General features: G+C 51.9%; 1 protein-coding gene across 7 annotated transcripts in view; it reads left to right on the top strand.

Annotated features, from left to right (window-relative positions):
- Window positions 1–3177: 3177 nt before the first annotated feature.
- Window positions 3178–9138, top strand: part of NOD2 (nucleotide binding oligomerization domain containing 2) — a 35269-nt gene continuing 29308 nt past the window's right edge. For 6 of the 7 annotated variants that reach the window (XM_036120074.2, XM_036120056.2, XM_036120069.2 and 3 more), the window contains exon 1: window positions 3178–3259. The gene's annotated coding sequence lies outside the window, so the exon portion shown is untranslated. Of the gene's footprint in view, window positions 3260–7963; window positions 8078–9138 lie in introns of those variants that run through there. The other variant, XM_036120048.2, reaches the window with a different exon arrangement.

Below are 9138 nucleotides of genomic sequence, written 5' to 3'. Positions count from 1 at the left end.
CATACATTGGGAAGTTGTTAAGAGAGTAGATCTTAAAAGTTCTCATCACAAGAAAAACAATTCTTTCACTATGTTCTATGATTAGACTTATTGTCATCATTTCATAATACATACAAACACTGAGTCATTATGTTGTGCACCTGAACCTAATATTGTTATAAAAAATTATTTTTCAAAAAAAAACCCCTTCAAAGGGGCTTAATACTGTGGAATTTTTAAAGGTTATTTATTTATTTTAGTAATCTCTACACCCAATGTGGGGCTGGAACTCGTGACCGGGACATCAAGAGTCAGTGCTCCTCAGACTGAATCAGCCAATACTGTGGGATTTTAAAATTGGGGCCAGAGACTGGAGGGGGGTGGGCACTGCTATGGTTGTACTGAGACATGACAGGTCATGAAGATTCACACCTATACTAACTTCTACGAGTTTTTTGTTTTAGCTCTTGCATTTAGGTCTTTGATCCACTTTGAATTAATTTTTGCAGATATGAGGCGGGGGACCAAATTCATTCTTGTGCATGTGGCAAATGGTGCAATTTTCCCAGCACCATTTGTTGAAAAGACTACTTTCCCCCCTTCGCTTGTCTTGGTGTTCCCGTTGAAAAGCAACCTACTTTTTAAATTTAGCCATATATCATGATGTCTCACCATGCTAAAAAGCATACCTCTGTAGCGTCTTTTAAAAATAAATTTCTATTGAAATACAACAAGCGTAAGGGAAAATGCAAATACCATAAGTGTTTAGCTTGATCAGTTTTCACAAGGTATTCACACCCATGTAACCGCCACTCAGATAAAAAAAAAATAGAACATTATTAGCACCCCAGAAATCCCCTTTGTACCCCTTCCTGGTCACTACCTCTGACCTCTTCCCCTGTTGTAACCTCTATCCTGGCTCCTATCACTGTAACTTGTTTTTCCTGCTTTTGAACTTTATATAAATGATACCAGACAGTATTATGTTTTTGCATCTGGATTCTTTCACCCAACATGATGTTTATGAGGCTGCGACCCTTGTGGGCTACAGTATCATCCACTTTCCTTGGTTATTAGAATAGATCATCATTGTTGGTACATTCACTTAAATATTTATTGCATGCCAGGTCCTGTTCTAGGCCCCGAGATAACACAGGGACCAAGACAGAAAGGTTTCTGCTACCTTGCAGCTCATGTTCTTTTGGGTGAGAGACTAACATCAAAGACAATAAATAAGGAAATATATACAGTGTGTTGTATACAGATAAGTGCGCTTGAGATGGGAGAAAAATACAAAATAAAGCAGGGAGAGGGTTGCAGGGGGAGGGGTTGCCGTTGTACATAGGATGGTCAGGCTTGAAGACCTCACTGAGGAAGTCACATATAAGCAAAGGCCTGAAAGAGGTGAAGGAGGGAGTCATGTAGATTTCTAGAGGACAAGCATTCCAGGCAGAAGGAACAGCAAATGCAAAGGCCCAGTGGTGGCAGCAGGCCTGGCATATTCCAGGAACAGCCAAGAGACCAGTGTGGCTGGAGCAGAATGAATGAGGGGTAGTTCAGAGAGGTCCCTGGGGGCAAACAGTAATTGTAAGGACCTCCACTGTCTTTTACTCTGAGATGGAACTCAACGGAGGGGTTTCAGCAGAGGAGTGATATCATTTCACTCTTTTTTTTTTTTTTTAAACCGACTCACTGCAGCTGCTGTGTTGAAGAAAGACTGTAGGTGGAATCATGGACAACAGCCGGGAGCTCCTGCCAAAACCAGGTGAGAGACGTCGGAGATTTGAACCCAGGTGGTGATGGTGGATATAGTAAGAAGGGGCTGCATTCTGAGTCTATTTTGAAGGTCAAGCTGGAAAATGTGCTCCCAGGTTGGACATGGGGTAGGAGAGAAGATGAGTCAGTTCAGCTGGAGGCTCAGTTGCTCTGTCAGTGTTCTTAAGTAATCTGCTATTATCCAGCTTTTCACTGTTGTAGATAAGAGGGCGGTGAACATTCCTGTAGATAGATCTGTGCACTATCCGGAATGATTTCCCTGGGCTAGAGGCAGTCCTTCTAACTCAGCATTCCCCAACCGAGGCCATTGCATGCCACCTGTGCAGGGATTTACCTGGAGGCAATGTGGGGTAGTGGTCAGAGCCAGAACTTTGGTGCCAGGGGGGCAAATCTTGGCTCTGCTGTCTCTACTTGGATAGGTTAATTAACGTTTCTGTGCCTCAGTTTCTTTATCTATAAATTTTAAATAATGATAGCCAATACCCCATAGCTGAGATTAATTGGGTTAATGTAGGTAAAGCCTGGCATATAATAAGCACCATGTAAAAATGTCAGATATTTTGCTTTACATGAGAAAATTTCCAAATACGAGTGTTTTAAAAGGAACGTTTTAATACCTTCAATGGAAAACCAGTGTCACTTGCTCAGAAGAATTGGAAACCATAAACTGAAATAAATTTAATTTAATGGAAACAAAACAGTGCTGTTAAATTCTAGTTAGATGTTGTAGAAGAGCCAAGTAGACCAGGCAGTGTTAGAGAGAGGCTCAAGCCCCATTAGTTCCAAACAGAGAGGGCTTGCTTCAACTTAAACAGAAGGCTTGCAGGAGAAAGGAAAAAAAGAGGAACTTGAAATGCCCTGTCCACTCTCACCTAACATGTAACCCGTCACACTCTGGAAAACACTGTTCTGGGACTTCACAATATTAAGGCCTTAGATGACTATGGACTTACTGGCTGTCAAAGAGTGCTTTGGTTAATACTGGCTCCCACAGCTTTCCTAGCTTTTCCTTCCACAGGATGTCTGGGGCGTGTGTCTCGGGAGGGCGCCTCTGGTTCCCTCTAGTAGAAAGGTGGCTCACTAAGTGGGACACACTTGGCCCCGGGTCCAGTTGACGGGCTGCCCAGGCCTGTTTCTGTTCACCCTCCTGCCCAGTCTCGGGAGACCTCTGGGTGGCCGCGGGCCGTGGTGCCAGGACCGGGTGCCAGGACGGGGTGGGGCGGAAGGGGGTGTGGCCCGCCGGGAAGGATGGGTGGGCTCAGCGCGGGGCGGGGCGCCCGGGCCGGGGCTGAGTGTCCCCGCAGGGCGGGGTAGGTGGGTACAGCGCGGGGCGGGGCGCCCGGACCGGAGGGGTGTGGCCCGCAGGGCAGGGTGGGTGGGCAGAGCGCTAGGGCGGGGCGCCCGGACAGAAGGGGCGGGGCCTGAGCGGAGCAGGAATGGGAGTCCGAGCCTTGAGTTTTGCGCCCAGACCGCAGGGAGGAATTGGGGTGCAGGTGACTGTGCGGTGAGTGCTCCTCTACCCAGCACGGGAGCGCGGGGAGGGGCTGGGCGCCGAGGGGAGCTGTCCCCGGGTCTCGGACACTTGGCTTTTGAGCCGTCCCGGCCGTCGGGCTTGGGGGAAGGGAATGCCCCGGTTTTCCCTTCGGCAGTCCCGGCGTCTAAATGGAGGTTAGAAGGAAAGGGGGAGTCTCGAGGTAGCGGAGCCCCCTGGCGGGCAGCGGCTACAGAGAATGAGTAGGCTTGGGGGCGTGAGCAGAACTTCCAGGCCCCTTGAGCCTTTGAGGTCTGGAGAGAGGCTGTGTATGGCGATCCTGACGGGTTTGAAGGGAGAACCCGCAGAATGAGAAGTCCGGAGGCACGGGGCTGGCCTGGGAATGAGATTTCAGTTCTTAGAGGAAGCCTCCTCAACTCTCAGTCGAGACTCCTCCTCTCTCTGGGACTCAGTTTCCCCATCTTCATCATGCCTGTGAATGGGTGGGTATAGGTGAGAGAATGCCTGGATGATATCTAACCCTGCCTGTGGCCTTGTAACTCTTAGGGGAGCCTCCTGCCTCCTTCCCTCCCTTGGTGGGTGTGGAGACCCCTCCTCATTCCCATCCCTTCCTGCATGGACCCACACCAGGGCCTGCAAAGCCTTGCATTCTCTGTGCCTTCTGCCCTGTCCTTTGGTCCTCATGTTGGGGAGCAGCCATCTGGTCTTACTTGCTTTCCAGCAGACTAAAAAGCATCCCCAAATCTCCTCCCACAGTTGGATCCCTGACTGTCTGCTCTTGCTTCTCTCCCTCTTTCTGAGCCCATAGGATTCTCCCTTGTGTGGCCTTGATCTCCCCATGGGCTGTTCTTGTCTGCCATGTCACCTGTCCCCTTGGCAAAGACCAGAGTGACACTCCCATTGCCTCTGCTCTCCTGTCCCAATCGCTCCGGCCCTAAGTTTGTTGGTTACTCAGATCCCCTTTGCCAGTCTGGGATCTGAGGCTGGAGGGGACCCCTATTTAGCCCACCCACCTCCCACCTGGTGCATCATCCCTAGTGATGATGACTTATGGGGTGCCTGTTCATTGTCCTGCAGCTCTCGTTACACTGAGCTAAAATCGATGGCTTGCAGATTTCCACTGCTCCGTTCCACTTCTGCCTCCTGGAGCCATGCAGAGTCAATTCATTCTTTTATTCATTCAAATGGTCTTTATTGATACACTGGGTGAGACCCTGGGCTATAGCAATAAGAAAAAAAAAATCGGGCAAAACTCCCTGCTTTAATGGAGTTCATATTCTAGAAAGGAGTAGGACAGCAATCAAGTACATACGTGATCTGTCAGGCAGTGAGAAGTGCTATGGAGAAAAACAAAGCAGGCAAGAGGGGGTGAGGGCTGGGCTTGGGTATTGCGGTTTTATAAAGCATAGGCAGGGAGGGCCTCTCCGAGGTGGTAACAACCTGAACAAAGCCTTGAAGGAGGTGAAGGGTGAGCTATGTGAATATCTGAGGGGAAGGACAGTGCACCCGTGGAGGGAAAAGCACAGAGCATGTGCAAAGGCCCTCAGGCAGAGGCATGCCTGGTGGGAGCAGGTCCAGCTTGTTCCAGGAACAAGGAGGAGGTCTGTGTGGCTGGAGCAGGGTGGGTGAGGAGCCCTTGGGGGGGGGTTAGTAGGAGATAAGTGAGGAGAGGGAAGGGGTGGGGAAGTGGGGGTCCATTGCCTGGGGCCTTGAAGGCCACTTTGGTTTTTACTGGGAGTACAGTGAGAGCCATTGGAGGACTTTGAAGAGAAGAGTCACCTGCTCTGACTCAGGAGTTAGCAGACTAAGACTGCAGGGAGGTGAGGGCAGAAGGTGGGGGGGGGAAGCAGTGACGGGGCCACTGTTGTCATTCTGGGGAGAGACCCTGGGGGCAGAGAGGCTGTGGGAAAATATCCGATTTTCCGATTTGGGGTCAGGAGGGTTTGGATGTGAGAGAAAGGTGGAGTCAGGGATGACTCGAAGGTTTTTGGCCTGAGAGTCCGGAAGCTTGGAGCTGCCATCTCCTGAAGTGGGAGCTGTTTAGGGGGAAGAGCCGGAGTGCTGGTTTGTGCTTTTTATGCTTGAGATGCTCATTAGGCGTCCACTGGGAAGATGCCCAGTGGGGGCCTTGCGGGGGCTTTGGAGCTGGAAATAAAATTTGGGGCTGGCATTTAGAGCTGTAAGAGCAGGTGAGCTCAATTAGGGAGAGAGTGGTATGGAGGAGAGAGACCCAACCTGGGAGCTCTAGGGCTCCCAGCATCAGGAGCCAGCCAAGGAGACAGAAGGAACGGCCAGCAGGCTGGGAGGAGAAGTCAGAGTTGGGGTGAGGGGGGTGCTGCAAGGAGAGGGAGAGCCATTCTGATAGACGCCTTTGGCCAAGCCAGCTGGCCCAGGGCTGAGAACCCAGCTGAGACAAGAACAGTCTGGGGGGCCCAGGGGGATGCGCCTGGAAGACAGCACTACAGACCACAGACAGGAGTCCTGCTGTGAAGGAGGTCAGAGAATTGGGGTTCGAGCTGTCTGAGGAAGAGAGGGCTCTACTCTCCTGATGGAGACACTACAGTCTGGGTGCTGGTGGGAAATGGTCCCCCAGAGAGAAGCTCAGGGAAGGGGGTGGAACGGAAGAGGGGCCACAGGAGGGGCAGGGATGGGTCCAGTGCCCCGGGGAAGGCTTGGCCCCAGCTGAGAGTCAGGACAGTTGAGAAACCAAGCTTCCCTGGGCCTCCCTCCTTCTCTTGTCTGCAGGGGCCCAGTGGGCTGAGATTTCAGCCCTTAAGCCAATCAGCTGGCTCAGAGCTCCAGAGAAAGTCGGCTGGCTGTGGTCCCAGGAAGGAAGGAGGTGTGTCAGGGCTTCGGCCTGGGCCTGGGCTTAGGGGTAAGGGAGGGCCCACGTGGGTTGTCCCTTCCACTTGACTCTGTTTCATGCCTCTTTCTTGGCCTGGGCCTCACCTTCCTCAAGGAAAGACTGTTAAGGACTCCAAAGTTGTAGTAACTCAAGTAAAGAAAAGGCAGTGGAGATAGACTGATTTAGTTAGACTGAAGAGGGGAAGTCTGAACGGGTGATTCGGGGGCCAGAAGCTGGATTTTTAGGGACAATTTTCATGAAATAGGGGATGATTGGTCATCTGTTTTCTCTCACTCCCAATTGAAGCTAAAGCAGGAGAAACTTAAGTTAGACATGATGAAGAACTTCCTGAGCTGGTTATTTGAGGACTGCAGCAAGGCCAGGTCCTCCCCCTGCCTGTTTACAGTAAGAAAGGACAATGTCTGCTCAGAGACAGGGGTCCGACCAAATGGGTCCTTGGGGATTCTTCCTGCTCTGAGGTTTCTGGAAGGAAGCCAGGGAAAAGTTGGGACTTTCCAGCTGCTGGTGGGCGTACAGAGCATCAACCTTTAGGGCTCAGGCCTGCTTCTCCTTCCTGGTGTCCACAGATCCTTGATGTTACTAGTTGGGTGTGTGTGGCTCAAGCATTTGTCAGCTGCTGCGGACTTGGTGTGTTTGGGAAGGGCCCCTGCTTACTCCCAGCTTGTCCCCTTGGGGGTGAGCACAACTCTGGGTATCTCAGTGCAGGTCATGGTGGATGCACAGAATGTTCCAGGGCTTTACACCAGAACTGATGAGAATTACCTAGTTCTGCACAGTGGCTTGGCCACCTCTGGCTTCCAGACCATCCTTTCGGGATTTCCCGGGGAGGTGGGGTCTGTAGGTGAATCTAGACCTGGCAGTCCTGTGCCACTCAGCCTTTGCCTTCCTGCTCAAGGCCGTGCCTGCTCCACCAAGCCTAGTAATCTTTGCAGGGGGAGAGTGTGGTCTAGGTTCTCCTGATGCCTACGAGGGGGCAGCCCTCCGTCCTCAGGCATCCTCTGGATAAAAGGAGCAGGTGTTGCCTGGTCTCATGTTAACCTTGCAACATCTTTAATTCCTGGCTGCACACATGCCCTCCAGGCATGGGGTCAGAGAGAGAGTGCCCACCCCATGTTTGGGCTCTTCCCAGAGGGAGGGGCGGGTGGTTCTTTTCCCCAGGTCCTGGACGGGGGTGGCAGTCGGGCTGGGCTTTCCACAGCCGAGAGCCACGCCAGGGCCAAGCCCAGAGCTTTTCCTACCTGTCCTGTTCTCTCCTCTCCCCCCTCCCATGTCTACCCTCCTGACTCCTCTGCCTGGCAGTGGGCACAGGGTGGAGGCCTGCTTGGCCAGAGAGAACTGCCCTAGAGCAATCTCTGCGTGGGGAATGCCCTCCCGAGCTGCCAGACACGCAGGCAACCTTTGGCGTGCCTTTGTCTCCTCACCTGGCCAGCCCAAGGCTTCCATCCCGAGTGCTAGCAACAGTCTGAGTTGGAGACGTCTCCTTTCACTTCCCTTGGCTGGCATGAGGGCAGGCACAGAATGTTCCAGGCCCTCCTCTTCCTCAGTGGATTTTTGATTCATGAGCATTCCCACCGTGCCTCCCCGAGGCCCAGCCCTGTACCACGCTTAGGGAGGCCAGGATGAGTAAGACCCAGGCTTCTACTCGGGCCAAGAAGGGGGAAAGACACATAAATAGCAAATAGGAGAGATGCAAAATCTCCAAGCACCTTGGCGTCTGCTCCCTTGAGTATCTCAGAATGTCCCTGTTTTGTAAAAAGAAGGAAGTGTTCCTCTTCTTTTTCCCTTTTGCTTTCACTTTCTCTGGGCACTGTACCCATCCACGTCCCTGGTCCCTGTGACAATCGCGGAATGGCTCCCGCTGAGAGATTTTCTCTGCTGCTTGGGGATGCTCCCGGGGCCTGAAACTCAGAGAAATCACTTCCTCTCAAATTCCCAGAGCCCAGAGTCTGAAGGCTGAGCCCAGAGTAAGCCCCCCGACAGAGATGACAGCATTTAATGTGTGGTGGCAAGGGAGTGGGAGGGAAGGGAGGGCCTGGGGGCAGTTGGGAAGGAGGCGGTGACAATTGGGGTCCGTGCTCCCCTGAGCTTTGAAATGACTTAGTGTGCGCTCTGATTTTTGCTTCACCTGGGCTGAGTTCTTTATAGCAATGTTCTGGTCTGCCCTCTGGGGTCGCAGCAGGTTACCCTAGCAGGCATGGGTTCAGGGGCACCCCTGTGGTGGAACCCAAATATGGGGGAATTAAGGGCATGCATTCTGGAATCACACTGCTTGGGTTCAAACCCCAGCTCCACCTCACCTGACGGGGAACCCTTGTACAAGTCACTTGGCCTCTCTGTACCTCGGTTTCTTCATCTGTAAAATGGGGCTGATCATAGCAGCTCCTTCAGAGTGCTTGGGAGGGTTGAATGAATTCCCATGCGGGAGCGCTTAGACTGACTGACAGCACTCTGCATGTGCTTAGTAAATATCAGCTGTTACTGGAGAGAGCAGAGCCGTCAGCCTGAATCCAACCAGCAGGGGAGAGCCCTCTCATAAGGTCCCAAAGAGAGTTAATTTCCAAATCCCTTGGGAGTCATTGCTCGACTATCAGCTCAAGACTTACTAAGCCTTCTTTTTTTTTTACTATAATCTTTTTTTTTTTTTAAAGATTTTATTTATTTATTTGAGAGAGAGAATGAGAGAGAGAGAGAGAGAACATGAGAAGGGTGAGGGTCAGAGGGAGAAGCAGACTCCCGGCTGAGCAGGGAGTCCGATGCGGGACTCGATCCAGGGACTCCAGGATCATGACCTGAGCCGAAGGCAGTGGCTTAACCAACTGAGCCACCCAGGCGCCCCAAGACTTACTAAGCCTTCTTAAGCCAGGGATGAAGTGCAGATGTGGAAACCAGGAGCCGTGATTGAACTCTCTGTGGGACCTCGAGCCAATTTCTTGCCTTCTCTGGGCCTCAGTCTGTACATCCGCACAAGGGGGAGCTTGGATTGGGTAATGTCCTAGTAGATCCATGGCCTCTTCGGATTGGGGTG

Source organism: Halichoerus grypus, chromosome 15 (assembly GCF_964656455.1).
Source record: "Halichoerus grypus chromosome 15, mHalGry1.hap1.1, whole genome shotgun sequence".
Classification (NCBI taxonomy): domain Eukaryota; kingdom Metazoa; phylum Chordata; class Mammalia; order Carnivora; family Phocidae; genus Halichoerus; species Halichoerus grypus.
This window is presented reverse-complemented; position numbering and strand designations above follow the sequence as displayed.